The following is a 27,369-nucleotide window of genomic DNA, read 5'->3' on the forward strand; positions in this document are numbered from 1 at the left end:
TTCTGATCTCTCCTCACACTCTCTCTGGAGCTGCTGATCTCTGTCAGTACTGTAGGTGATTCTCCCACTCATACTATGACATAGCACATTGAATGGAGCCCATTTATCATTGGAAGATACCTTCCAGTGGGAGAATTACAAAACATGGAGACTGACATCAATCACAGTCACTGAACAAACAGTTTCAGTTAACCCCTTCTTCTATAACATTTCATACTTCAATAAAAGGGAATATTTACTCAGTCTGGATGGACTGGATGTGGGTTACTGACGGATGGACTATAAATCTTTCTTTTTAAAAACTTTTTCCGTGTATGTGGGAATATTGCCAGAGCACTGCAGGGCTGTATGTGTCCCACTCTGTTTGTAAAGGGGACAGGAATAAAATAACAGGCCACCTGCAAAAGATGTTGGTGCTGGAAAAGCACAGCAGGTCAGGCAGCATCAGAGTAGCATCGACATTTCTTGTGTAAGCTTTTCATCTGGAATGAGGCTTGTCGCCCAAAGATGCTAAGAGATAAATGAGAAGGGGATAGGTTTGGGGAAGATAGCTGAGAATGTGGTAGGTAGATGAAGTTGAGGTTAGAGGTGATATGTCGGAGAGGAAGGTGGAGCAGATAGGTGGGAAGGAAGACAGCCATAGGGTAGGTGCTGAGTTGGAAGGTTAGATCTGGGATAAGATGGCGAAGCAGAAATGAGAAAACTGGTGAAATCCACATTGATCCCATGTGGTTGTTGGATCCCAAGGCGGAAGTTGACTGGTGGAGGAGCCCCAGGACCTGCATGTCCATGATGGAGTGGGAGTGGGAGTTCAAGTGTTCAGCCACGGGGTGGTCGGGTTGGTTGGTGCGTGTGTCCAGAGATATTCCCTGAAGTGTTCCACACATTGGCGTCCTGTCTCCCCCAATATAGAGAGACATCAGGAGCAACGGATACTGTAGGCGACGTGTGTAGAAGTGCAGGTAAAACTCCGAATGGTGTGGAGGGATCCATTGGGGTCTCGACCGAGGTGAGGATGCAGGTTTCCCAATTTTTATGGAGGCAGGGGAAGATGCCCGGAATGGAGGGTGAGTTGGTTGGTGACGTGGACCCGACAAGGGAACCACGCTGGGAATGTTCTTTATGGAAGGTTGATCGGGGTGGGGAAGGAAATATATTTCCGGTGGTGGGTCTATTTGTAGGTCGCGCAAATGGGGGAGGATACTGCGTTGTATCTTGGTGGGATGGAAGGTCAGGAACAGCGTGTTCTTTCCCTATTGAGGTTGGAGGGATAAAAGTTGAAGGCAGAGGTACGGGAAGTGTATGAGATGCTGTGGATGGCATCGTCGAGCATGTGGGAAGGGAAATTGCTATCTTTGAAGAAAGAGGCCATGTGGAATATACACTGGGATCAGAGTGTGGTGCTGGAAAAGCACAGCAGAACTGGCAGCATCACAGGAGCAGGAAAATTCGACATTTTGGACAAAAGTCCTTCATCGGGAATCGGGTTTTAGCCGCAAATATCTGTTTTCCTGCTCCTCAGATTCTGCCTGACATGCTGTGCTTTTCCAGCACCACACTCCCAAATCTAATCTCCCGCATCTGCAATACTCACTTTTGCCTGCACGCTAGGTTCAGCCAGTTCTGTAATACTGGATTTAACTCTGTTCTCACTGCTGTAGGAAAGATGTTGTTAAAGAGTGCAGAAAAGATTTCCAAATTTATTGACAGTTTTGGGGAGGGTAGTGTTGGGGGGTGATGTTGAGCTTTGCAGAAAGTATGAATGGGCTGGAGCTATGTTTCCTGGACCGTTGGTTCTGAGGAGTGACCTCTCTGAGGTTTATTGCGATGAATCCAGATGCTCCAGGGTGAGCAATGCCAACGACCGGGAAATAGACAGAACAGTTATTCACATTGAAACTGGATAATTACTCATCGACAACATGTTAGCAAGCGATGGAGGTAGACTAAAAAAAATGACTGGCTGGAGGAACCAGAATTTGGAGGGTCCAATCACATGAATGAGAACAAAAATAAAGACATTACCACATCAACTGAAAGTGTTAGTTATACCAGATTCTAAATCCATCTCAGCAAACCAGACCAGATACCATACACCCAGATGAGATATCTGTTCGGCATGGAGCACTGTGCAGATCAGAATAGTGTACTGCTGAACACCACCCTGCAATCAGTCCACAGTAGAACACTGGGCACACTATAGCAGTCCATTTTTCTATAAGCCCAGATGAGATATGTGTTCAGCAGGGAGCACTGTGCAAACCGGGCTGGTGCACTGTGCAATACAATGACAATCTACCTATAGTGGAAAGGTACGCTGGCCACAGTAGTGCTTTGATCTATAAACCCAGATGAGGTATGCGACCAGGGTGTGGAAATGTGTCCATCAACCCAGTGCATTGTTCACTACATTAGAACATTGTGTTAGATCACTTCCCAGCGTTGGGAAACTTGCAGCCCATGCTGGAAGTGACAGGATGTGCAGCTCCCATCTGTTTCCAGCTCCATATCTATATTGTGCCATGACAAGGGGGTGCTGTGGGTGTGAACATCACTGACATAGAGAGATGGCGGGGGAATCAGTTTAAGTATCACCAAATGGAAGGGGTTTGGAGAATAGAGAGAGCGAGACTGAGAGACAATTTCATGGAAGGATGTGTTCCCAGGTTCCAGAATGCTGAAATGAAGACATTTCAACAGTATCCTGCAACATGAGCCAATGTTTCCAGGAATGATGGGTAAACTGGATATTGGTGTGAGGTCAGATGATGGGGAGTATTGGATGAGCATCTGTTCTGCAGCTTTTTGACTGGGAGGAGGGTCAGCAGAGTCTTTGATACATTGGGCTGAATCTATCAATAATTTGTCTCAGTGTCATTTTCACTGAGTATGACAGAGGGATTGTCTATATGAGACTGAGCTAGTTTCCTGGTGATATCTCATCAAACTCACCTCATTAACTACCTATCCCAACCCATGGCGACGCTCTCATTCAATGCCAGCTCGATTTCCTTCATGGTTGGAGGTACTCACCAATGCCCGCATGACTCTAAATATTCCGTAATCCCTGGCACTGGTGCCATCATCAAAAGGCCAATGGGCACACAGTTTCTCTGTTTGGAGCTGCCCTGCACAGTTTACCCCGAGCATGGCAGATAAGAGGCAATTACACCACGGTTTGTCAACAGAGTTACGGAAGTCCTGGTGAATGGGCGAGTACAGAGGAGGACCACCCTTTTGCCAGAGTAGGCCCACCTACCAGACGCACAGAGCATGGTCTGAGATCACCACCCAGCTCAGTGCAGTATCTGCAGTCTGAAGAAATGTCCAGCAATACCGGACAAGCATCAATAACCTTCCCCATTCTGTCAGAATAAGTGTCACCATATTCTCTCTGCTCCCTCACTCACTGTATATCTGCTATAGCACCTACTTCCCGAACAAAGCTCATACTCCACCGCTCTCATTACTGCTTACAGTCTCTCTTTCTCTCTCGCTCTCTTTCTCTCCCCATCCACTTTACTCCACCAACCCCCAACCACCAGCACCTCCCCCCTACACACACACACACACACACACACACACACACACACACACACACACACACACACACACACACACACACACACACACACCAATAACACTGCATAGATACAAAACTGTGGACTGACTGCCTCAGGACACCTCATCATGTTCCCCACCTACACCAGCACTGGCAGCTGGGCCACACCCTCCCACTCTCACTCCCTCCCTCCCTTTCTCCCATTCCAGGAGAAACAGCCTGGAATAGGACAGAAAGGGCCAAGCCGGATGGTGGAGCGCCCGATATCGTTACATTCCCCCCTCCCCCCGCCATGTGGGGAGGACCCTGGTACGAGCCGGAGAGGACTGGGACGCCTCGTGTGGAGATTCTGAAACACCAACGTCCCACCAACCGAGTAAGGAGCAATGTTCAGTGAAGGGCAATTCTCACTTTAAACCCACTAGCAGCTCCATTTACTCGCGGCACAACATAGAAGCCGTGGCCCTGATGCCATCTCCCTTTTGTGTCAAACTGGTATAAATGGAATCCCCATGGTCTCCGTGGGCAAGAGGTTGTGCTCACAACTCATCGTCACCACCGCCTTCCAGGAAGGGAGCTCCTACACTTCCTCCTGTAAACACCTCAGGTGCTAAAACTATTTTCTGCTCTCCCCACTTGCTCTGACACCTTCAATAATCTGTACTCATATTCACCAAGCGCCCTTTGCTCCGACACCCGCTTTATAATGGTACAGAATGTTTTATATTGACTTTCAGAGTTACTCCTTCCAAGATGCATCACATCACACTGCTCTGCATTGATCCAGATCTTCCATAAACCTGAAAACTACGTCAATGTGTCACTGTCCTGCTTGAGTTCCACACTGTCCTCCACACACTATAACTAGTCCAGGTATTAAAATTAATTATGCAAACATTAAAATTGTCCTACAGTCACACTCCACACATTAATACTGACTCACTCGCTATTGTGAACAAGTGCAATACTAACACACTCCCTGAGGATAGACTTAAGTAGTGACTCACACCAGACAGAGTAAGTGAAATATTGACAAGGTCACAGTGGAGCAGGAGAAATACTGACAGACATCCCATGTCTGTATTTGTTTCTGTGTATTAGTAAGTGTCTCTATGTCTTTGTGTTAGTGTGTGTATATCTGTGTGTATCAGTCTGAGGTGAGTCTGCAGTCTCTATGGTGCTAACGTGATGTAATATACCCCGATACGAGATCTGACGAAGTGTCCTTTCATTTCTGTCCACAGATGGTGTCAGACCTGTTGACCTTTTTGACAGTCTCTGCTGGGCTCCCCACACCACTGCACAGGTGAGAGTGGATGGTAAAAATCATCAGGGGTTCAGTTTGGGAGGGACAGAGGGAGGGCAGCAGCTCACAGCACCATCCAAACACAGACAGACAGATAGACAGACACACTTGCACAGACACATACACAGACAGAAACACACACACAAACACACACAGACACAAACACACAAACATACATACTCACCGAGATGCAGAGAGAACACACAGAAGCACAAACAGATACACAGGGACGCACTCATGCTCGTGTCCCCAGTCATATATTCTGATGTTCCATTCAGCCTTTCGGACCTGCTACAGAGGAGCAGATTGAGACCACTCCGACGATTATGTGTAGTTTCGAAAATGTACTTGGAAAATCCAGACTGGGGCAGAAAGTGACCCCACCACCTCCAATCCCTCTTTCCAGGCTTCCCTTCTCTGTAACTTCTGCTCCAGATGTGGGTCATGTTACCGACCCAGATTCACTGGGAATTCGGCTCCCAGACCCCACTCAGGGTTAACCCAAACAAATCGTCTGCTCTCCTGGAATGCAGCATTGTACAACACGACTTTCAGGAAAATAACCAGTTACTTTCGAAAACATAACATGAGAACATAAGAAATCGGAGCAGAAGTAGGCTATTCGGCCCCTCAAACCTGCACTATCATTCAATAAGAGCATGGCTGATCTACTCCAGGGCACAACCCCACTTTCCTGCTAACCCCTTGCGTCCCTCAACTCGCTGATATGTCAAAAGCCAATCCACCCCGTACATAAATGCATTCAGTGCCCCTTGGATGCTACCTGAACGGTTGATTTTTTTCAGCACTACACTTTCAACACACACGCGCGCACACACTCACATACAAACACAAATAGCTGAGAGAGACACAGAGGTGCACAAACAGACACACAAAGACGTATACATGCCAAGTGACATGCGCGCGTGCACACACACACACAAACACACACACACACTCACAAAACACACACAGCCACATATTTCATCAGTTTCCTCATTTCCCCATCCCTCAACTTATTCCAGATCCAACCCTCCAACTCGGCACCGCCTTCTTGAACTGTATTACCTGTCCATATTCCTTCCCACCTATCCACTCCACCCTCCTCTCTGACCTATCACCGTCACCCCAACTTCATTTAACAATCGCCTTCCTAGCTACATTCCCCCAGAACCATCCCCTCCCATTTATCCCTCAGCTCCCTTTGCCAACAAGCCTCATTCCGAATGAAGGGATTATGCTGGATATTTTGACTCTCCTACTCCTTGGATGATGCCTGAATGGTTGTGCTGTTTCTGCACCACTCTCTTTCAACACAGACACTCGCATGCACACACACAGACACAGAAGCGCACATACAGAGAGACACAGACACAGACAAACAGACAGGCAGACACAAACACATACCGACACACGCACAAACACACAGGCACACACAAACACACTTCCCACCCGCGAAGACATCCACACTCTCCCTCCACACACAGACACCAACATTCCCACACACACACACATTGGCTCACGCACAGGCAAAGACACAGGCACACGCAGACACACATACATACAGACAGCAATACTCTAACAGTCACATACACACCCACATTCCCCACACATGCACACATACGCTAACACAGACACACACAAACAGATATACACACTCAAACAGGCACACACTAACACACACAAAGACACACGCAAAAACACACATACACATACATACACACAGATACAAACACACACACACACACGCACACATATGCAGGCACACAGATACACACAGACAGACATACACACACAAGCACACTGGCAGAGGCACACACGCATTGACATACACCACATAGAAATCACACCCATACAAACCAACACACAGGCACGCACGCGCACACAGACTCTCTCACACACACGCACACACAGATGCCCACAGCCACCCATACACAGACACTCAAATTCCCCACACACATGCACACGCATGCACAGGCACAGATGTACACAAACACACAGGCATGCACACACGCAGACACAGAGTGACACACAAAGACATGCACACACACAAGCGCACATGCATACATAAAGCTGCTCACAGACAGACTTACAAACATATAAAAACACACAGAGGCACACACACACACACACACACACACACACACACACACAAACACACACAACTTGTAAAATGCAATGTTTAGTGATAGTGACTTACCCTTGCAATTAATCTTTCATGTAAGAAAGGATTGAAAAGTCCTAAAACACACCAGCAGAGCATTGCATTTTATCACTTTCAGCAAAAGAGGGAGAGATGGAGGGAGAGGAGAGGGAGGAAGGGAGGCTTTGAACCCCATTCAATTATCCACCCCAAAACAATACATTTCCCATTGCACACAGATGCAGAGATAGAGATACAAATATACATACACGTTCTAATGCAGAACACACTGAGAGATAGATAAACATAGGTACACATATAGACACACACAAATCGATAAACGCGGACAGAAATATGCAGATGCATACTTGGACATGCAAGCACCCATGAAACCATAGAGTTATACAGGGGGTTTGAAAACAGACCTATTAACCCATACACTCAATGCTAACGATAATCTCAAACTAAACTAGTCCCATATTCCTGCGCTTGGACCATTTCAGTTTCTGGAAGATATGAGGCTGACCAACGTGGTGCCATTATTAAATAACTGGCAAGGAAAAGCGAGGGAGCAATAGACTAGTGAGCCTGACTTCGATGGTGGGCAAGTTGTTGGAGAGAATCCTAACGACAGGATTTACATGTATTTGGAAAGGCAAGGACTGATAAAGGAAAGTCAACATGGCTTTGTGCATGGGCGATCATGTCTTACGAGCTGGATTACTTTTTCTTGAAGAAGTAACACAAAGCATTGATGAGGGCAGAGCAGTGGATGTGACCTATAAAGACTTCAGTAAGGCATTCGACAAGGTTCCCATGAAAGACTGGTTAGCAAGGTGAGATCTCATGTAATACAAGGAGAACTAGCCATTTGGATACAGAACTGCCTCAATGGTAGAAGACAGATAGTCGTGGTGCAGGGTTGTTTTTCAGACTGGAGGCCCGTGACCAGTGTGTGCCACAAAGATTGATGCTGGTTCCACTGCTGTTCATCATTTACATAAATGATTTGGATGTGAACACAGGAGGCATGGTCAGTCAGTTCATATTTGACACCAAAATTGAAGGCGCAGTGGACAGAGAAAATGATTACCTCGGAGCATAACGAGAACTTAATCAGACGGACCAATGGACTGACGAGTTGCAGATGGAGTCTAATTTAGATAAATGTGAAGTGCTGCAGTTTGGAAAGAAAAATCGGGGATTGGCTTGTACATTTAATGTTGATATCGTGGGGAACGTTGCTAAACAATGAGACCTTGGAGTGCAGGTTCATAGTAGTTTGAAAGTGGAGTTGCAGGGAGACAGGATAGTAAAGGAGTTGTTTGATATGCGTGTCGTTTTTGGACAGTACATTGAATGTAAGAGTTGGAAGGTCATATTGCAGCTGTACAGGACCTTGGTTAGGCCACTATTGAATACTTCGTACAATTATGGTCTCGCTCTTCGAGGAAGGATGTGTGAATCCTGAAAGGATTCAGAAAAGATTTACAAAGATATTGCCAGGGTTGGATGTTTTGAGATTTATGGAGAGACTGAATGTGCCGGGGTTATTTTCCCTGCAGCATCAGCGTTGAGTGGTGATCATAGAGGTTTAGAAACTCACAAGTGGATTGTATGGTGTCAATACCCCGGGTCGTTTTCCCAGGGTATCCCTTTCCAAAGCTAGAGGATACAGTTTGAAGGTCAGAGGGGAAAGACTTAAAAGGGATCTAAGGGGCAACGTTTTCAAAGAAAGGGTGCTTTATATGTAATGAGTTGCCAGAGCAAGTTGTGGAGGCGGGGACAATTACAACAGTTAAAAGACATCTGGCTGGACACATGAAAAGGAAGTGTTTAGGGAGATATGGGCCCAATGCTGGAAAATGGAACAACATTAATGCAGGGCATCTGTTTGGCAGGATCGAGTTGGATAGAAGGGTGTGTTTCCATGCTGGACAGCTCTATGACACTCTATCTTCAGTAAAACTTTCGCCTGTCATCTTAAAATTACTCCCTTATCTTGAAATCCACGATCCAAAGGAAAGGGCTCCTGCCATTCAAAATTATAGAACATAGAACATAGAAGGATACAGCACAGTACAGGCCCTTCGGCCCTCGATGTTGCGCCGACCGAATCCTACCTAACCTATACTAGCCCAATAACTTCCAAATGCCTATCCAATGCCCGCTTAAATGACCATAAAGAAGGAGAGTTCACCACTGATACGGGCAGGGCATTCCATGAACTCACAACCCGCTGTGTGAAGAATCTACCCCTAACATCTGTCCTATACCTACCACCCCTTAATTTAAAGCTATGTCCCCTAGTAACACCTGACTCCATTAGCGGTTATCTATACCCTTCATTGTTTTATAAACCTCTATAACGTTCATTAGGTCTCAAAGGTCTATGCTGCAGTCGAACAGGTCCCAGTCCATCGAGCCTGTCCTTATAACTTCAACACTCCATTCCCAGCAACAGCCTGGTAAATCTTTGTCTGAACCATCACCAGTTTAATCATATCCTCAATGTAACTGGTTGACCAGAACTGCACACAATACTTCAGGAGAGACCTCACATGTTCAGCACAAGCTAAATATAATCTTCCTGCTCCTGTACTTTAAGGTCTGAGCAATGAAGATCAGCAAAGCAAGCGCCTTCATAACTAGCCTGCGCACACATGATGTAAACTTCAAAGAAATATATCAGAACCCCTAGGTCTCTCTGTTCTACAACGCTACCAAAGGCTAGACATTTAATTGTGTATATTCTCTCATTGATTGCTTTACGAAATTGCGATACATTGATTTATTGAAATTAATCTCCATCTGCCACTCCTCAGCCCAGTGAGTGATAATACTGGGGAAGAAAGGCTGGACAGAAATCAGCTGACGGATCATTTCGTGGTTTTAAGAAGAGGGCAGTCAAACGTTACAGGCGGGAAAGAGTGATTGGTGTTTTTGATCCAGAAAGTAGGCTCTTTCTTCGTCTCTGCTGTTCAGTAATAAATATCTATTCCAGATCCTTTCTCGTGCAGAGTGTCTCTGTATATGTCTTTCCCTCATATTGCAGATGACAGATAAAAGCCACTTAAGGTGAAAATCATAGCCAAGTAATTAAAGATTTTCATAGTTTATCTCGAAGGCAAAGCACATAAACTCAACATCCTATAGTTGAGGTGAGTACCTTTAATCAGTTTAACAAAGTGATTCTTTTAACTGTGTAATTCAGTAAAGTTAACCAAACCATATCGAGCTGAAAGCTGACATTTAAAATTGACCCAAATTCTGGACATGGTTTCAGTCTTGTGTAGTGGGTAACGCCCATGCCTCTGAGCCAGAGCTCTGGGTTCGATTCCAATACCCGAACTTGTGTGGTATTGTCTCTCACTCTGGACCAAAAGGTCTGGGTTCAAGACCTTCCTGTCAAGGAGGTATGTCACAGTATTTCAAAACAGGCTGATGAACAAACAAACAGGAGAATAATGTTGCAGCTTTAGGGATTGTTGACAGGTGGTGATTGTGTCCCTTCCTCTGAGCCCAAAAGTCAAGATAAAAATACCACAGAGGTGTTTCATAATGTGGCTGGACAGGTTGGTAAAATAATTTTATAATTGTGGTGTGATGAAGAGGGAAGATGAGTCAGTATTCAATTTCAGAATGTGGGCCCAGGTTTACTGATAACACAGCCATTTGTGTTGATTGGAGTCACATTTGCACATTCTATTCGTTTATAAAATCATGAAGACCATGGAGAGGGTGAATAGTCAGGGTTTTTACCCCATGTGGGGAAGTCCACAACTAGTGGACATAGGATTAAGGTGAGATGGCCAAGATTTAAATGTGTCCTAAAGGGACCATTTTCACAAATGGTTTATGTATGCAGTGAGCTGCCAGAGGAAGTGGTGGAGGATGGTGCAAATTACAACATTTAAAACGCATCTGGATGGGGTCATGAATTGGAATGGTTTAGAGGGATATGGTACAAATGCTGTAAAATGAAACTAAGTTAATTTATGACATCTGGTTGGCAAGAATGAGTTTGACGAAAGGGTCAGTTTCTGTGCTGTACATTTCTATTATTCATTGATACTATTAACAAAATGATCCCTTTGTAATATTATGCAACCTTCTTCACTTTCCACTATATACCTAAACTTGGTGTCATCTGTAAAGTTGCTCGATGTACATTGCATAATTCTCATCTAAGTCACTAATATAAATGACAAAAAAAAGTGGATCCAGTACCAATCCCTTTGGAACGCCACTGGTCACAGGCCTCCTGTCCCAAAGACAACATCCTCCACCACCCTCTACCTCCTTCCAATAAGCTGAAACACACACACGCATAGAGACATAGAGACCGAGGCACAGTTCTGCCTTTAAGACAAAGATGGATATGTTTTAATGATTAGGGGAACAAGGTTACAGTGAGAAGGCAGGAGAATTTTTTTGAGAAACATGTTAGCCATGATTGAACAGCAAATCATACTTGATGGAGCAAACAGTCTAGTTCTGCACCAATTTCATACGCTCTATGGTTTACACTATGAGAAGTGTCTACCCAAGAGAAGAGTGGAGGCTGAATTTGATAAATACTTTCCTGAACAGAGGCAATGGGAATGTGGGATAGGTTTGAGGGACTGAATGTACTATGTATTTCCTATTGGTTGTGCCCTCGTTTTTAAAATGGGAAGCTAACTTGCTTTGAGGTTCATACACTTCTAAATTTCGAGTTTCTACCATTTAAGATTGAGATAAGGATGCTCTTATCTCCTTAGGGTTGAGCTGTCTGTGATATTGTCATCCCCAGGAAAGAGTGAAGACTGGGCCATACAGTCATAGAGTCCGAGAGATGTGCAGCCCAGAAGCAGACCTTTCGGTCCAACACACATATGCTGACCACATATGCCAACTTCAATTTTGTCCCACCTGCCATATCCCTCCAAACACTTCCTATTCATATTCCCATCCAGATGCCTTTTAACTGTTGCAATTGTACCAGCCTCCACCACTGCCTCTGGCAGCTCATTCCATACACGTACCACCCTGTTGCATGAAAGAGTTGCCTGTTAGGTCTCTTTTATATATGTCCCCTCTCACCCTAAACCTATGCCCTCTAGTTATGGACTCAATTAACTTAGGGAAAATACCTTGCCTAATTACCCTATCCATGCTCCTCATGATTTTTATAAACCTCTATAAGGTCACCTCTCAAAGACTATCGCTTAATTTAAAGTGCAGTGATTACAGCAATTTTAAACACAACAGCCAAACACGAAACTAATAATGGATATTATTGGTTGTGTCGTTAAAGGGACGCATGTTTGTCAGGGTAATAGGAACACTTCCCTGTGCTCAGTGTCTGAAGTTCAAAATTGAGCACATAACTGACATTGCAGATGATTCTATCGTTGCATCAGAAAGACTGTATTTTTGACCGGATATCAATTCCCCCAAAAGTTAGTCTATATTCTGTGCTCATCTTTAAAACCCTCAGGGATCAGGATCATTGACAGTACGAACTCCACTTGATCACCTGACAACAAATGGCCCTAACGGAGGATCACTGAGATCAGAAACAAATCGACAGTCAGCTGCACAGTACAGCAGGAGGCCATGCAACATTTCTGGGCTGTTAAACAGGAACAGGAGGGCCCTGGTCCGCTACCAGAAAATACAGAGTTGAGATAATTACTTATTTTCATGTTGGAAAGCTGTAACTAGTGGAATTCCTCAGGAATCAACGTGAGGTCAGCAACAGTCAACAATGATTTGGATGAAGGGGCTGAATGGATTGGAGCTCAGTTTGCTCATACATCAGGATAGTCATTCAGCAAGATTTCATGTGAAAGGAGAACGTCTGCAATGGAATACAGAGAGGGGAGACAGTGAGTAAATCTTTACCAAAAAAAAGGAGTACAATGTGGGTGATGGGAAGTTTCTGTTTGGGAAGAAGCATAAAACGACCGTAAATTATATAACTGGAGGCAGAATGCAGAACTCCGTGGTACAAAGGGATTCTTGTGTCCTGCTACATAAATCACACAAAGTTAGTCTGTACAGGCAGCTCGTGATTGGAAAATTAAATGAAATGATACTTTTTCTTGAAAAGAGAATTGGGGCTGATCTTAAGGATGTTTTACTGCATCTGTACAGGCCGTTGCCGAGACCACATCTGAGGTACTGTCTATGGTTGTAATTCCCCTGAAGTGAAAAACAAATTGCTTTTGAAATGTTTCAAAGGTGTTGCTCTTTACTCGTCCTTGCGATGAAGGCATTGAACGATTAAACGTTTAGGCCTGAGAATGAGAAATGTTCTTATTAACCATATAAGGTTTTGAGCTGGTGAATACCTGATGAATATTTTATCCTCTATGAGACAATAAGACTGGGGAGCTATTTTAAGAATAAGATACATTCATTGAAATGCAGATATTACAAGCTATATTATAAAAGTATACAGGAACATATAAACACATCTTCAAATCTCGTGGCGCTATTTATTGCGAAAGAAATGGCTGGGTGTCCAGCAGCAACAGTGATGTACCTGCACGGAGCAGGGAATGTGCTGGAGTCCTACAGTTCATACACTGTTCAAACAGACTTCATTTCGTCCAGTTTGGGGCAGGATATCGTTATTGCGTGATTCGACTCAGAGAGGGAATAATGCATCCTTCCTGAGAAGGAAAGGCTGTTTCTTCCTCTCTCTCTCTGTATTCCTTTTCTCAGCAATGTGGGTGAGCTGAAAACTCCTTATTCATCTATACCGCTCGTGGAGAATTCCTATCGAAGATTCACTGGAATCACCCCACGGCCTGAAGTAAAGGCAATCCAGCTGAATCCACCTGTTCCAGGAAGTGATCCCATTACTAGTAGCTTCTAAGAGCAGAATAGCTATACAAGCTGAATGATATTTGGAACAATCACTTATGTTTCCTTTCGCCATGAGTTCAATTAATATTTGGGCACAGTTCTTTCAGGTTAACGCTCTGCAGAGATTATATTTTTCAGTTTGTCATCAAATGTGTGCACGTGTCAGTATTTTTAGAGAGGGAAACATCGGCGCACAGATTTGCAATCGTCAAATTGTCATTCATCTTTCCATCCTAAGTTTGAGTAATTTTGTTTTAGTCATAGACTTGTTAATTTGAGCCGATTAAAGAATCCTGCCGGACTTGTTTCTAATCCTCACACAGTCTGAGACCTATATTGTTGATCATATCACCAACCCGGTTACATTTACATTTGCAAGGAGCAGCGGAAGCGTGGGATGAGGAAAGGGAATAATGCCCTGGAACTATAGATCAGTGAGTCTGACGTCATTTGTGGGCACGTTGTTGGAGAGCATTGAGGGGTTAGGATTTACATGTATTTGCAAAAGGAGAGTCAACCACGCTTTGTGCATGGGAAATCATTTCGAACAAAGTTGATTGCATTTTGTGAAGAGGTGACAAAGAAGATCGGAGATGGCAGTATGTTAGATGCTGTCTATATAGATTCAGCAAGGCATTCGACAGGATTCCGCATAACAGACAAGTTAGTAACGTTAGGTCATAAATAGATCCTAGATAAGCTAGCCAAATGATTACAAAATGAGAGTGAGTTAGGAGACACAGGGCGGTAGAAGACTGGTTTCAGACTGGAGGCCTATGACCAGTGTTGTGCCACAAGGAGAACGTGCTGAGTCCACTGCTTTTCATTATTTATACAAATGATTTGAATGTGAATATTTGCCTGTTTATTATGTTTACAGATTATATTAAAATTTAAGGTGCAATGGCCGGCAAATTTTACCTCAGAGTACGATGAGACGTTGATCAGATGGGCCAATGGGCCAAGGAGTGACAGATGGAGTTAAATTTAGATAAATGCGAAGTATTGCATTTTGATAAGGGAAAATAGGGCAGGACATATGCAATTAATGGTGAGGTCCTCGGGAGTGTTGTTGAACAAAAGGGCGCAGGCTCATAGATCCTTGAAAGTGAAGTCGCAGGTAGATAGGATGTTGAAGGAGGGGTTTGGTATGCTTGTCTTTATTGATCAGCGCATTGACTATGCGAGTTGGGAGATCGTGTTGCGAATGGGCGGAATGCTGGTGAGGGTAGATTTAGGATACTGTGTTTAATTCAGTTCGTTCTGCTACAGGTAGGATGTTGTTAAAATTGAGAGTGCACAGAAAATCTGTATCAGGATATTGCTGGGCATGAAGGGATTAGGCTACAGGGAGAGGCTGGACAGACTGGGACTTGTTTACTCTGGAGCATTGGAGGCTGGGGCGTGACATTATAGAGGTTTATAAAATCATGAGGAACATGGATAATCTGCATAGCCAGGGTCTTTTTTCCCATGTTAGGGGAGTCCAAAGCTATAGGACAAAAGCTTAAGGTGAGAGAAGAACGATAGTAAAGGGTCAATGCTTTCATGCAGGTTGTGGTGTGTGTACGGAATGAGCTCTCAGCAAAAGTGACGGAGGCTGGTACAGTTACAGCGTTTAAGAGACATCTGGATATGCATATTAATAGGAAGGATTAAGAGAAATATAGCCTTAATGCTGGCAAATGAACTAGATCAGATTGGGATGTCTGAGTTATGTGGACAGGACTCCTTGCTGCATGACACTGTAAGGGAGATGAGGAGAAATTCTAAAAGGACCATTTGAGTGGGAATTCTCTTTTCCAGAGGTATGGAGCGCCTCTTTGTTCATATTTATACAAAGCTGAGTTAGTTAAATATTTGACAGAGAAGTGAGTCACAGATGATGGGATAAGGAAAGAAAAGTGGGGCTGAGACCACAACCTGATCAGCCACAATCGTAGTGCCTAGTGGAGAAGGTTCATAGTGTCGAGCGATCTAACCCTGCTCCTGTTCTGATGTTCCATTCAGACCCTCCAACTTGCTAGACAGGTGCGGTTTGAGGCCACTTACTGCTACAGCTCCCCTAACTCGCTGGAATAGAGAAATCCTGACATTCACCGTCCCTTGATTGAAGAAATCACTGCCTGCTCCTACACGATGACTTATTGATATGAGCAATAGAGGCGAACACAAAGACTCAACAAAGAACAAATGCCCTTGATATCAAGGCAATATTTAACTGACGGTGACATCAATGAGCCTGAGCAAAATTACACTTCATCAGAATTCATTGCAAACTCTCCAGTGTTTGGAATCATCCACAATACATTAGAACATGTTTGCCATCAGTGGGCACCAATCACCTCAGCCGTAGAACATCTCTGCAAGAAATCCTCAGGGTAGCTACCTCAGGCCAGGCATCCCCAGGTTTTCAGCAGGGAATCCCTGCTTTGAGGATACAGAACACATCGATCAGAAATGGGGATGTTCACTGTATTTTACACAATATTCAGAAAGCTTCGTCATCTCTGACCTCCTGATGCAGCCTGTGTCTATGTGTAACGCTCAAGCATGTGCTGTTAAACTGTCGGTAACATTCATGAAATAGCGCTGCACATTTCCACAGTAAATGGTGGAGTTCACTCACTACCTCAATCTGGCTTCACAGGAATGTGGGAAAGTCGTTCAGCCCATCAAAACTACTGGACAAGAAGAGGGACAGCACATTCAGTCTCTCCTGCCTTTAAACAGGAAGACAAGGAGTCTGCTCATGCCCACACATCACTTACACGGGATCAGAAAGTGACCATTTCACACCTGGAGTCACTTACAAAGGAACAGGAAGAGGCCATTCAGATTTTCAAGTCACTAACACAGGAACAAGAAAGTGTCAGAGATGCTTCAGCATAATAAACAAATGGAGCAGGAACTGCACGGATGGACCGTTCCATGGTGGCTTCTTTATTCGTAGTGCATCCGTGTTCTGTTAGCATGCTTTTCTGGCAGTGGGAATGAAGCCATTTTTTTAACCAGTCTCAAAGGCATCTTCCGTCGCAGAGAGAGCAGACCTATGTTCTCTCTGGAAATCAGAAGCTGGTGGGAAATGGCTAACTGTTTCAGAATGAAGGTATAGTGGCTGCTGACAGAATTATGGACAATGTAACGTTGAGTGGAGGGTCACACGGTAACTGTGCATTACAGTGTTCAGAGTTCATTCGGAGTCTGTACCTCTCTATTAATCGAAATGAAGTCTATGCAGTGGCACATAAACTATTGGGAATCGAGGATCTAATGGAAAGTACGAAATTTCTCACCTTATCACTGGCTGCTTGGGACAAAATGAGTGTCCGTCCATAACTGTCAAGTTTCATCTTCGTATTCTCTCACAGTGCTACAGGTTTACCACATAGTTACCGCTCTCTCTCCTGATGGTACCATCATGCCAGGTTTCATTCTGGTGAAACTCATTTGCACTGTCTCAGTAACGTGGCGATCATTATTTCTGAAGTAGACTCAGTCTGTACATAACACCCCAAATTCTCTTTCAACAAAACACTACCATTGAGTAAGGTATATTTACTGTGGTACTCAATTATTTTGCATGAAAGACAATATATCATTTCCAGTTATAATTACTTTCTGTCGAATCTGAATTATGTTAGTGACTTATAACCAAGGACATCCAGGTCCTCTTCAACAATTGAACTTCCTAACCTCTCACCATTTAATAAACTCAAAAGAAAATCATTTTATTTGTTCTTCCTATTCGATCATGTTATACCTTGCAAACAGTTATTGCCCAAGCACTGATCCTTCTGATATCCCATAAGCCTTCCACCCAGAGAAAACATGACTCTCTTAATTTTGCCCATTATCTGATTTTTGATCCATTCTGTGTTCTCCACTCCTACCTACCCATGGACTCTAACATTCCCCACTCACCAGCATTCAGCCGTGGCAAAGGTTTTCTGAAAAATCAAATCCTCTACAACCACTGATTGACAATTTTCGATATCACAACGGACCATCTCCACAAACTACAGCAGGTTTATCAAGGATCCTTTCCCTTTCCTGAATCTAGGCTGACTCTACCAAATCATATCATTATTTTCCAAGTGTCTAGTTGTCACATTCCTTATAAAAGGTTACAATGTTTTTTCTCACAGCTGACATCAAGCTATTTAATTTTCTGTTTGCCCTCTCCGTCCTGTTTTAAATGTTTAGGTTTACAATAGCTGATTTCCAGTCTGCAGGATCCTTTCCAGAATCTCACCAGCTTTGACGAATAGTCAGTAATTCTTCCACTAGCTCTGTTGCCACCTGCTCAATACTCGGCGATGTAGCTCATCAGTTCCAGCAACATACCAATATTCAATTCGGTTAGGTTTTCAAAGACATAGTCTTCATTAATTCTAATTTCGTGCAGCCCCTCATTTTCACCAAGGACCCTGTTCCGTAGTATTTCTGAAAGTTAGTTTCTGCACCTTCTTCTGTGGAGGCAGAACGAATGTATTCCTCTCAGCAGGCAGATGGCTTCTATCAGGTAGTGGTATATCGGAGGACTGCTCTCCGGAAATGTTACTCACTCCTGCCTGGAAATTGCCAGACTCAATCCAATCCACTTCATTGCGATGGATATGTCACCCACCTCTTGCCTGGAAAGTTCCAGAATCAATCCAGTTCCCTTCATGGTGAGTGTCAGCACAGTTCTGGTGTGAGATTGAAGGAGGGGACACAGCTCAGTGGCCACCTCATTTTTTAAAGACGCCGGTTTCACATTTTTACACTTGGAATGGGTCCAGCTTAGACGAATGTTCATGGAAATTCCTGGCAGGATCATGCAGTGCCCTGCCCCTCCCTGTGTCCGGAGCTTCCCTTCTGTGTAACCCCGACTCCATTTGTTTACCATGGACCCAGAACACTCTGTAAATGCAGTGCTCATATCTCATCCAGAGTGGGTCACCATACCCTTGCATCTCTCTGAAGGGACACAGCATCTGATAACGCAAACCCATGAAAAGTGTCCGCAGAACATCCCTTTATCTGTAATGACAGCAGGAAGTCAATTTTTTACACACATGGTGCAACAATTCCGTGTTGAAAACGTTTCTTTTCTTAGCAGAACAAAACAGTTACATCTCTGCTCTGCCCTACTATTACAGGTCCCTTCTCCCAAAACGATCAGTTGACAATGTAACATTCCATTTCTTTGTCTCTCAGCAACTATAAGGGCAGCACCAGTATTGCCGATGGAGTTAATCATCACACTCAGGGAAGAAAGACAGAGGGAATATAACTCAATTTAAACAGGCACACATCTAAGTTGACATGATACTCAGGAATATGGGAAAAAGGGAAATTTTAGAATAAACTCCCATGTTATTTTCCTTCTGGTTCATCAGCAGCAGTTCCTATGTTTGCTTTTCATTTCTCTCTCTCTCTCTCTCTTTCTCGCTGGACATTTCTACATCCATTCAACTAACCTTCACCTCACACATCCGACCATTCCTGATATAAATAACATTACTTCCCAGTTGCTTTCAGTTGTGATATAGGATCACGAGATTCAAAACTTTATCTGTTTTTCTCCTGACAGAGGCTGCTGTCCTTGCTGAGATTCTCCAATATTTTCAGACGCTGGGAAATTTTATTTCAGATCTCCATCATCCACAGCTCCTTGATTTATTTCACCTTTAATTCTGTTGTTTCACGAGATGTCTGCGTCACTGGCAGCATTTGTCATCCATCACTAATTGGCGTTGACTGCGAGACCATTTGTTAAGACAATATGGAGCCAACCTTTTTTTGTCACAATTAGTTTCTTTACCAAAGGCTTTCAGTGAAATAATAAAAAAAAATCCTGATGGTTTATGGTTGCCGTTTGTAAAATGTGGTCTCTTTCCGATTGTTGCCATTTGAATTTAAGTTCTATCATTGGTTCTGGTAGAATTTGAAACAATGCCTTCAGAGTCATAACATGGCAAGTGACATTATTATTTTGAAATGAGATCCCTATTATGAAATAACTGGAGAGACAAGAAAATGTTTGTGGTCAAAATATTTGTAACTGGAAGAGTGGTCTGAAAAGAACTGGAGCCGTAAAATCTGAAGTTAACAAGGGGGCAGATGATTGCTTATTCAGCAAAAGCACTGAGGCAAAGCAGGAGACTGCGGATAGTATAATGGTGGGTGTAGGCAGGGTTGATAACAGAGAGAATAAAGAGACATAAAACAGTTCAGGGCAAAAGGAAAACTCAAGGGTCTGAACAGTCTTGTTCCTTCTTAGCTGTTTATGAGTGAGGATTCGGAAATTGATAGGAATGAAGTGGAATTTGTGACTGAAACTGAAGATAACAGGTTATGTATTTGTCAAATAGAAATAACAGAAATAGCAATAACCTTCACCATCGCTAATAGAATTGATAGAGATAGGTTTACCAGCAACACCAGTAATAGCGAGGATAGGATAGCAACCTGCCTGAATAATCATCAGTCCGGCTTGTATCCGCAAATCTAACCGTGCCCAATCCTCATAAATCAAGTATATATCCAAGGATAAACATCTGTCCATTGTTGGAACATTCCAGTCTAATGTTGTAAGATTCTGATCCATTGTTGGAACATTCCAATCTGTTGTTCTAAGATTATCTTCCTCTCCCTCTCCCTGTAGCTGCTGAGCCAATTATCTTGAGGATGACGCTGACGCTGATATTAGGCAATAACAGGTTGAAGGAAGCCCCTTACTTATAGAAGAGGGAAACCCTCCAATGACACAGTTAGTATCCATGGAGACTGACATCAATCACAGTCAATGTACAAACAGCTCCAGTTAACCCTTTCACTACAATCCTGACAAGTCACAATAATACTTCGCCTGGTTGGGATGTTGAAATCGCTCACTATCGGGCTTCTAGCAACATCTCCAATTGTAAAGTTAGAGGTGAGGCAGACAGATGATACTTTCTATCCACTAGCTCCATGATCCGAATATGTTTTGGCAGGGTCGGAATTGCTGGGCTCCCAAGGCTGCCTGTGTCTGATAACCAGGCCTACTGCATCCTTTCGTTTCATTTATTTATGTTTAACTTTGACATTTATCATACCATCATTTAACGGCTGAGGTGGGGTCAGGCATTTCTGAGAGGCTCCTACAGTGCCATAAACATCGTAGATACAGTCCATTCCTTGTGGTCCTTGCAGCTGGGGCCGGGTCCTGTGGAGTGACGGTTAACTTGTTACAGAACCAGGATTCTTCGTTTTCCCTTACCCCAGTTATTGCTGGGGTCTGAGCAGGATTGGAAGTATGGAAATCTCTCCCGGCTGCTGCACTCTCTCTGACATTTCTCTCAGAATTGTCTTTTGATGTTCTTTCCTCCTGGATTGGAGAACTGCATGAGAGACAATCTGTTTCCTGAATCTGTTTTTTGACAAGTGTGTGTTTACAGGATGTTACCATATTGGAACAGTTATTGCTTAGTAGTTAAACAATCTATTATTCTGTTTTTTTTTGTGTTTTGTCAACAGTAGTTGAATGAATTGTGCTTTGCTTAATGTCGAATATTTTAAACAAGCGAATTGCATCTGAAACACAGCACCTCACATTTATCTTTAAAATAAGTAAATGTTCCGGTCAAGACTGCCTTCATCATATATTTTGAGATGTGTCTGCTCAGTTCCATAACAAAAAGGACAGATATTCACGTCTTAATTGGCTAACTACTTAATGAACAACATGTTGCAGAAACACAGGATTTGACAGCGGAATGTGCCATGCTGGAGGAATGATAGCTCTATCAGGAATTATATCGCATAGTTAATTCACCTCACAGGTCCATCCCAGACCATATAAGCCCAGATGAGATATCTGATCAACATGGAGCACTGTGAAGACCAGGTTCAGTACAACCAGCAATCAGTCCAGGGTGGAATATAGCACAGGTCTCTCCAGTCCACTATCTATCTGTCCAACACGTGCAGCAGTACAGTACACACCGATGCACTGATTCAGAAACACTGACTAAACGGTCTGTCCAGCATTGGGTGATGTGTAGCCCACACCGTGTCTTGCTCTATAGACGTGGACAAGGCATCTGTACAGTATGGGCAGCTGTGCCGTGAATGGATCCATAAACCTGCAGCAGTTACCGTCAAAGCAGCTGCTTTCAACACCCCAGTACATTGCTCAGTAACACTGTGTTAGATCACTGCCCAGAGTGAGGAAACTTGCAGCCCATGCTGGAAGTGATAGGATGTGCAGCTCCCATCCATTTACAGCCACATCTGTCCATTGTGCCATGACAGGGGATGCTGTGGGTGTGAACGTCACTGCCAGAGAGAGATGGTGGGGGAATCAGTATAAATATCAACAATATATAAATAATTTTGGGGAAATAAGGGAAGGGAGATTGAGAGACAACTTCATTGAAGATCACAGGTTTCAGAATGCTGAAATGAAGATATTTTGACAGCATCCTGCAACGTGAGCCAGTATTCCAAGGAATGATGGGTGAATGGGATATTGGTGTGAGTTCGGATGATGGAGAGGTTTGGGTGAGCATTTGTTCTTCAGCTTTGTAACTGGTAGTGGTGTCAGCGGAATCTTCAACTCATTGGGCAGAAACTAACAATAATTTATCTCAGTGACATTTTCATTGACTGTGACTGAGGGATTATCTGTACAAGGCCGAGTTAGTTTCCTGGTGTTAGCTTATCGAACTCACCTCATTAACTATCCACCCCACCCCACAGTGTCCCTCTCATTCAATACCAGCGTAATTCTCCCACCCTTCATGGCTGGAGGTAAACGCCATCGCTTGGATGCCCTGTGGATGTACTATGATGCCTGGCATTGGTACCATCTTTAAAAGACCAATTGGCACACGGTTGAGCTTTCTCAGTTCAGAACTGCCCTGCACAGTGGTGTGAGCTCACCATCCAGTGCAGTGCAGTATCTGCGGTCTGAAGAAATGTCCAACAATACAGGACAAGCATCAATAACCTTCACCATTCTGCCAGGATAAGGGTCACCATCTTCTCTCTGCTCCCGCAAACGTATCTGTTATAGCATCTACCCCCGAACAAGGCTCATTCTGCATCACTCTCACTGCTGCATGCAGCACCTTCCCTTTCTCTCTCTCTCTCTCTCTCTCTCTCCTCTTTACACCTACACTATAAACACTGTATATCTTTTATAGCACCTACCCGAACAAGGCCCATGCTCCATCACTCTCACTGCTGCACGCAGCGCCTTTCCTCTTTCTCTCTTTCGTTCTCGCCTTTCCAATACCCTCACACGGTGATAGAATATTCTGGAGAATACCGATTATGGGATGTTCCAGAAAATGTTCCAAGTAATTTCCGTTTTCAGGAAATGCAACAGTATGTAACATAAAAAGGGAAGGAGTAGAGATGTGTGTTATTCAAATCACAGCCAATTAAAATCCATCATGAGGCCAATCAACACTTCAAATGTGCTCGAGCATATAATAAAATTGCGGCTTATTTGATGGTTTTCTCAGCTCCTTGTTGCAGGAACTTTCAGTTATTCAACCCCCTGGGTTCCTGTCACTGACGAGACGACACTCAGGCACTTTTATACCGGTTTTCTTCAAGCGCCTGTCCGAGGGATTTTCCCATGGGGCTGGACACTCCAAACAATATATTCTATCAGTTGTATTATTTTATGTAATGATAAGCTCATTTTACACAGACTGACCAAAATCGACAGTTATTTTATGGTTATCAGTAAGCAATAACAATTAGTATTTCAATTTTCACTTGTCTCACCTGATTTTATTCAGCCAAAGACAGCTTCCAAACACTTATCTCTGATAAGATACAATTTCTCGCCGAGAACATTTTTATCCTCAACCGTTATCTTGATCGTTATCTGAATTGTACCTTTTTCCCTTGTTTTGAAAGTTTTTACTGTCCTTTGTCTGTGGCTGTTCCTGTCTGTAACATTTACACTGTCTCCCACTCATTTGGTTGGATGGGGTTGCTTTGTAATACAGAGGGACGACACCAGCACAGATTCCATTCCCCACACTGACAGAGGTTACTATGAAGAGGACTCTCCCTCAACCTCACCCCAACAGCTTAGGTGTGCTGACCCTCAGGTTAAACCACCACGAGTGGTCGCTCTGTCATGATAGAGATGCCCCATTGAAACACTATTCTATCACTTATGCATTTTTTTAAATCTACGTTACCATTTGTTTTGCATTATGTTCCTGGGTGTTTTGGATCAATGTCATTTGTACTACTGCAAGCATTTCCCCACACTGCATATTCCTACCCCATAATCCTTGACTCCATTGTTATCTATAAACCTTCTGTCTGTGCCTCAAAAATATTCAATATCTCTGCCTCCAATGTTCTGCGTGAAGAGATGTCCAAAATCTCACAACACTGAGTAAATAATAAATAACCTCATCTGGGGTGTGAGGTTGTTTTTTGTCTCCTTACCTGCAAAAGACATCATTACTTTAGAAGCAGTTCAGAGATGTTTCATTTCACATATTCCAGGGATGAAGGGCATATATGATAGAAGTTTTAGTAGATTATTTTTGGAATGAGAGGTGATCTTATTGAAATATGCAAGAATTTTAGGAGCATGGATCAGGTAGATAACCACTGGGTGTTTGTTTTGTCCAAACTTGTCACTGTCATAGAACCTCTACAGTGTGGAAGCGGGATATTGTATCTATTGAGTCCACACTGGTCCACTGAACGGCATCCCACCCAGACCTGTCCCCGACCCTGACCATGTAATCCTGCATTTTCCATGACTAAACCACTTAATCTACACATCCCTGAGTACTATGGGCAACTGGGCACGGTCAAGTAACTCTAACCTGCACATCTTTGGACTGTGGGAGGAAACTGGATCACCGGGAGGAAACACACGCAGACACGGGAAGAATTGAAGGTTGCAATTGAACTCAGCTCCTTGGTGGGATGAGGCAGCAGTGCTCATCAGAGATCCACCATGCTGCTCCGATATTTCTATTAGTTATATGTGGTTGACTAAAAAAATCTGTCTGACTTGGTCCTATCACTGAAACTGACCCAGTCTGAGTCCTTTATCATTGGCCATATCTCCAACCTGGTTACATTTAAATTTGTTGCCAAAAATGGAGGAGTGGGAGTAGAAACGGTAACAGTGGCACCCTGCAACACAGTCAGAACCGGAGTGAGGAGAATTCACAAAGTGGGCATTTATTCAAGTGGGAATTCTCTTTCCCAGAAGTTTGTGGTGGCTGAATCTTTATATTATATCGAGGCTAGCTTCGTTTGATTTTCCATAGACAGGTGTATCAGGGATAATGGTGCATGGAGAGCAAAGTGCAGCTGGGACCACTGTGAGATGGACCATGACCTACATTCCTGGTGGAGTAGTATTCCTCTGTTCTATATTTACCTTTGACTAATGGACCGAAGCTGCACATTCAGTGTAACGTGGAAGAGGTGTTTCCAACAAAGCTTACTCCAAGAAGGAAATTTGCCAGAATGAGATGTGAGTGGGAGGTGTAAATCAGAATGAATGGAGAGGCCGAACCACACTGAGACCATAGGCAAAGTGGCAGCGCAAACGGAAATTGATGCTACTGCTGGGAAGATAGACTTGATCAAAGAACTTCAGTTGTAGTGGATAGGGACCATAATATCAGAGAATGTGCTTTGTAATTGGAGAGGGAAAACCTGGAATCAAAAATGGGAGGCAAGCAGGGAAGAGGATGGAGCAGCAATGGCAGGGATTTCAAGATGTAATTTAGGAAGCACTATTGAAATTCATGCCTTGCATCTGCTTCTGGTCCCTGAAATGTCCGAAATCTGGGTACACACTAATGCTTGTTAATTTGTGATTGAATAGAATCCTTGACAGACTTTGTGAACCACGCGTGGTTCATCTTCTTTCAAGTACTTTTCGAACAGAAACAATAATTTCTGAGCAGTATTGGATATCTGCTTGATTGTCTGCCCATCTATACCCACTGACCTTCCTGTGGATGTAATTCCACATCACGACTCAGACAAGATGTGAGACAGAAATCCTCAATTTAGATGTCTGGTTCTATAAAATCATTCGTGGGGAGCTTCTGCATGTGGATGAACATATGATCAGCGGAGACAGACTCAATCACACCTCCCAAGTGAAGCAACATTTCAATTGTACTCTTTCAATCCAGTCTCCTGTCATTGCTGCTCACAATGCAGTCTCCTTTACACTGGTGAGACCAAACAGAGTGTGCTCTGAGGAACAACCCATTCTGTCTGGAGGAATAGCCTTGACCTTCTCACTGCTTCCCATTTCAATAATCTTCCTTGCTCTCATGCTGACATTTCGGTCCTGAGCTGCTGCAATGTTCCAATGAAGCACAACCCAAGCTCGAGTAATACCTCACTTTACGCATTGTACGTTACAGCAAGTAGGAGGTAACATTCATTTCCATAACTTCACAGTCTGAACCAATTATGGCTGTTCTCCATTTTATATACATTCTGCTTCCTGGTTTCCCTGTGACCTTGTCTAGGTATTGTTTATATTTCTGTCAGTAGAGAGAAACCATTTCTCCCATTCACACTTTAATATACACCCAATTTACATCTGTTTCTCTTTCACCACAATCAAAAGCCCCTCCTCTGAGACATTGCACCTCCACATGCTCTGCTTCCCTTCAACCCGCGTCTACTTTCGTCAAGGGATTAAAACGTTCTTTTCAATTCTGAACAAGGGTCAAGCTGGACTTGAAATTCTACCTCTGTTTCTCTGTCTCCACAGATGCTGCCAGAGCTGCTGAGTTTCTCCAGCAATTTCTGATTTTGAACAGCTTGAAAACGTGTATCAAATCTGCTCAAACCCCGTCCAACGTGAAGCACCATAAACTGGGAAGTGAACAATAACGCAAGGTGTACAAATTCATCGGTTCTGAAATGATGCAAGATTGTCATCAGCGACACGACAAAGTTCTTAATCAAGACCATGGAGAGAAACAGAGAGAAACAGTTACAATGTTAAACCCGAAAGTGGCACGACTGGACGGAAAAGATTCAGATGAATATTAGAATTGGAATCATCACAGTGTCAAAACAGGCCCTTCGGCCCAACAAGTCCACACCCATCCTGTGAAGACTAACCCAAACAGATCCATTCCCCTATCCTATATTTATGCCTGACTAATGGACCTAATCTGCACATTCCTGAACATTACAGGCTGTTCATGCAGGCCAATGACCTGCACATTATTGAGTGTGGTTGGGAAGCGGACCATGCGGAAAAAAAAAAACAGGCCATCGCAGATTCCCAGTAATAATAGTTAGGCTAAATTGCTCCTGCGTTCTGTCTCGCTCCATCCTTGAAAACAGGCGCCATATTGGAGCTTCACGAGTTTCTCTGGAACACCTCCGTAATCCAGAGAGTGATGGAATATTTCACACAGTGGCACTGGTCACTCTGTAACCACTTCTTTTAAAACCAATTATGAATTACTGCTGACCTGCCTATTCTTAGTCTTA

The sequence above is a fragment of the Hemiscyllium ocellatum genome, unplaced genomic scaffold (genome assembly GCF_020745735.1).
Source record: "Hemiscyllium ocellatum isolate sHemOce1 unplaced genomic scaffold, sHemOce1.pat.X.cur. scaffold_270_pat_ctg1, whole genome shotgun sequence".
NCBI classification, from domain to species: Eukaryota; Metazoa; Chordata; class Chondrichthyes; order Orectolobiformes; family Hemiscylliidae; genus Hemiscyllium; species Hemiscyllium ocellatum.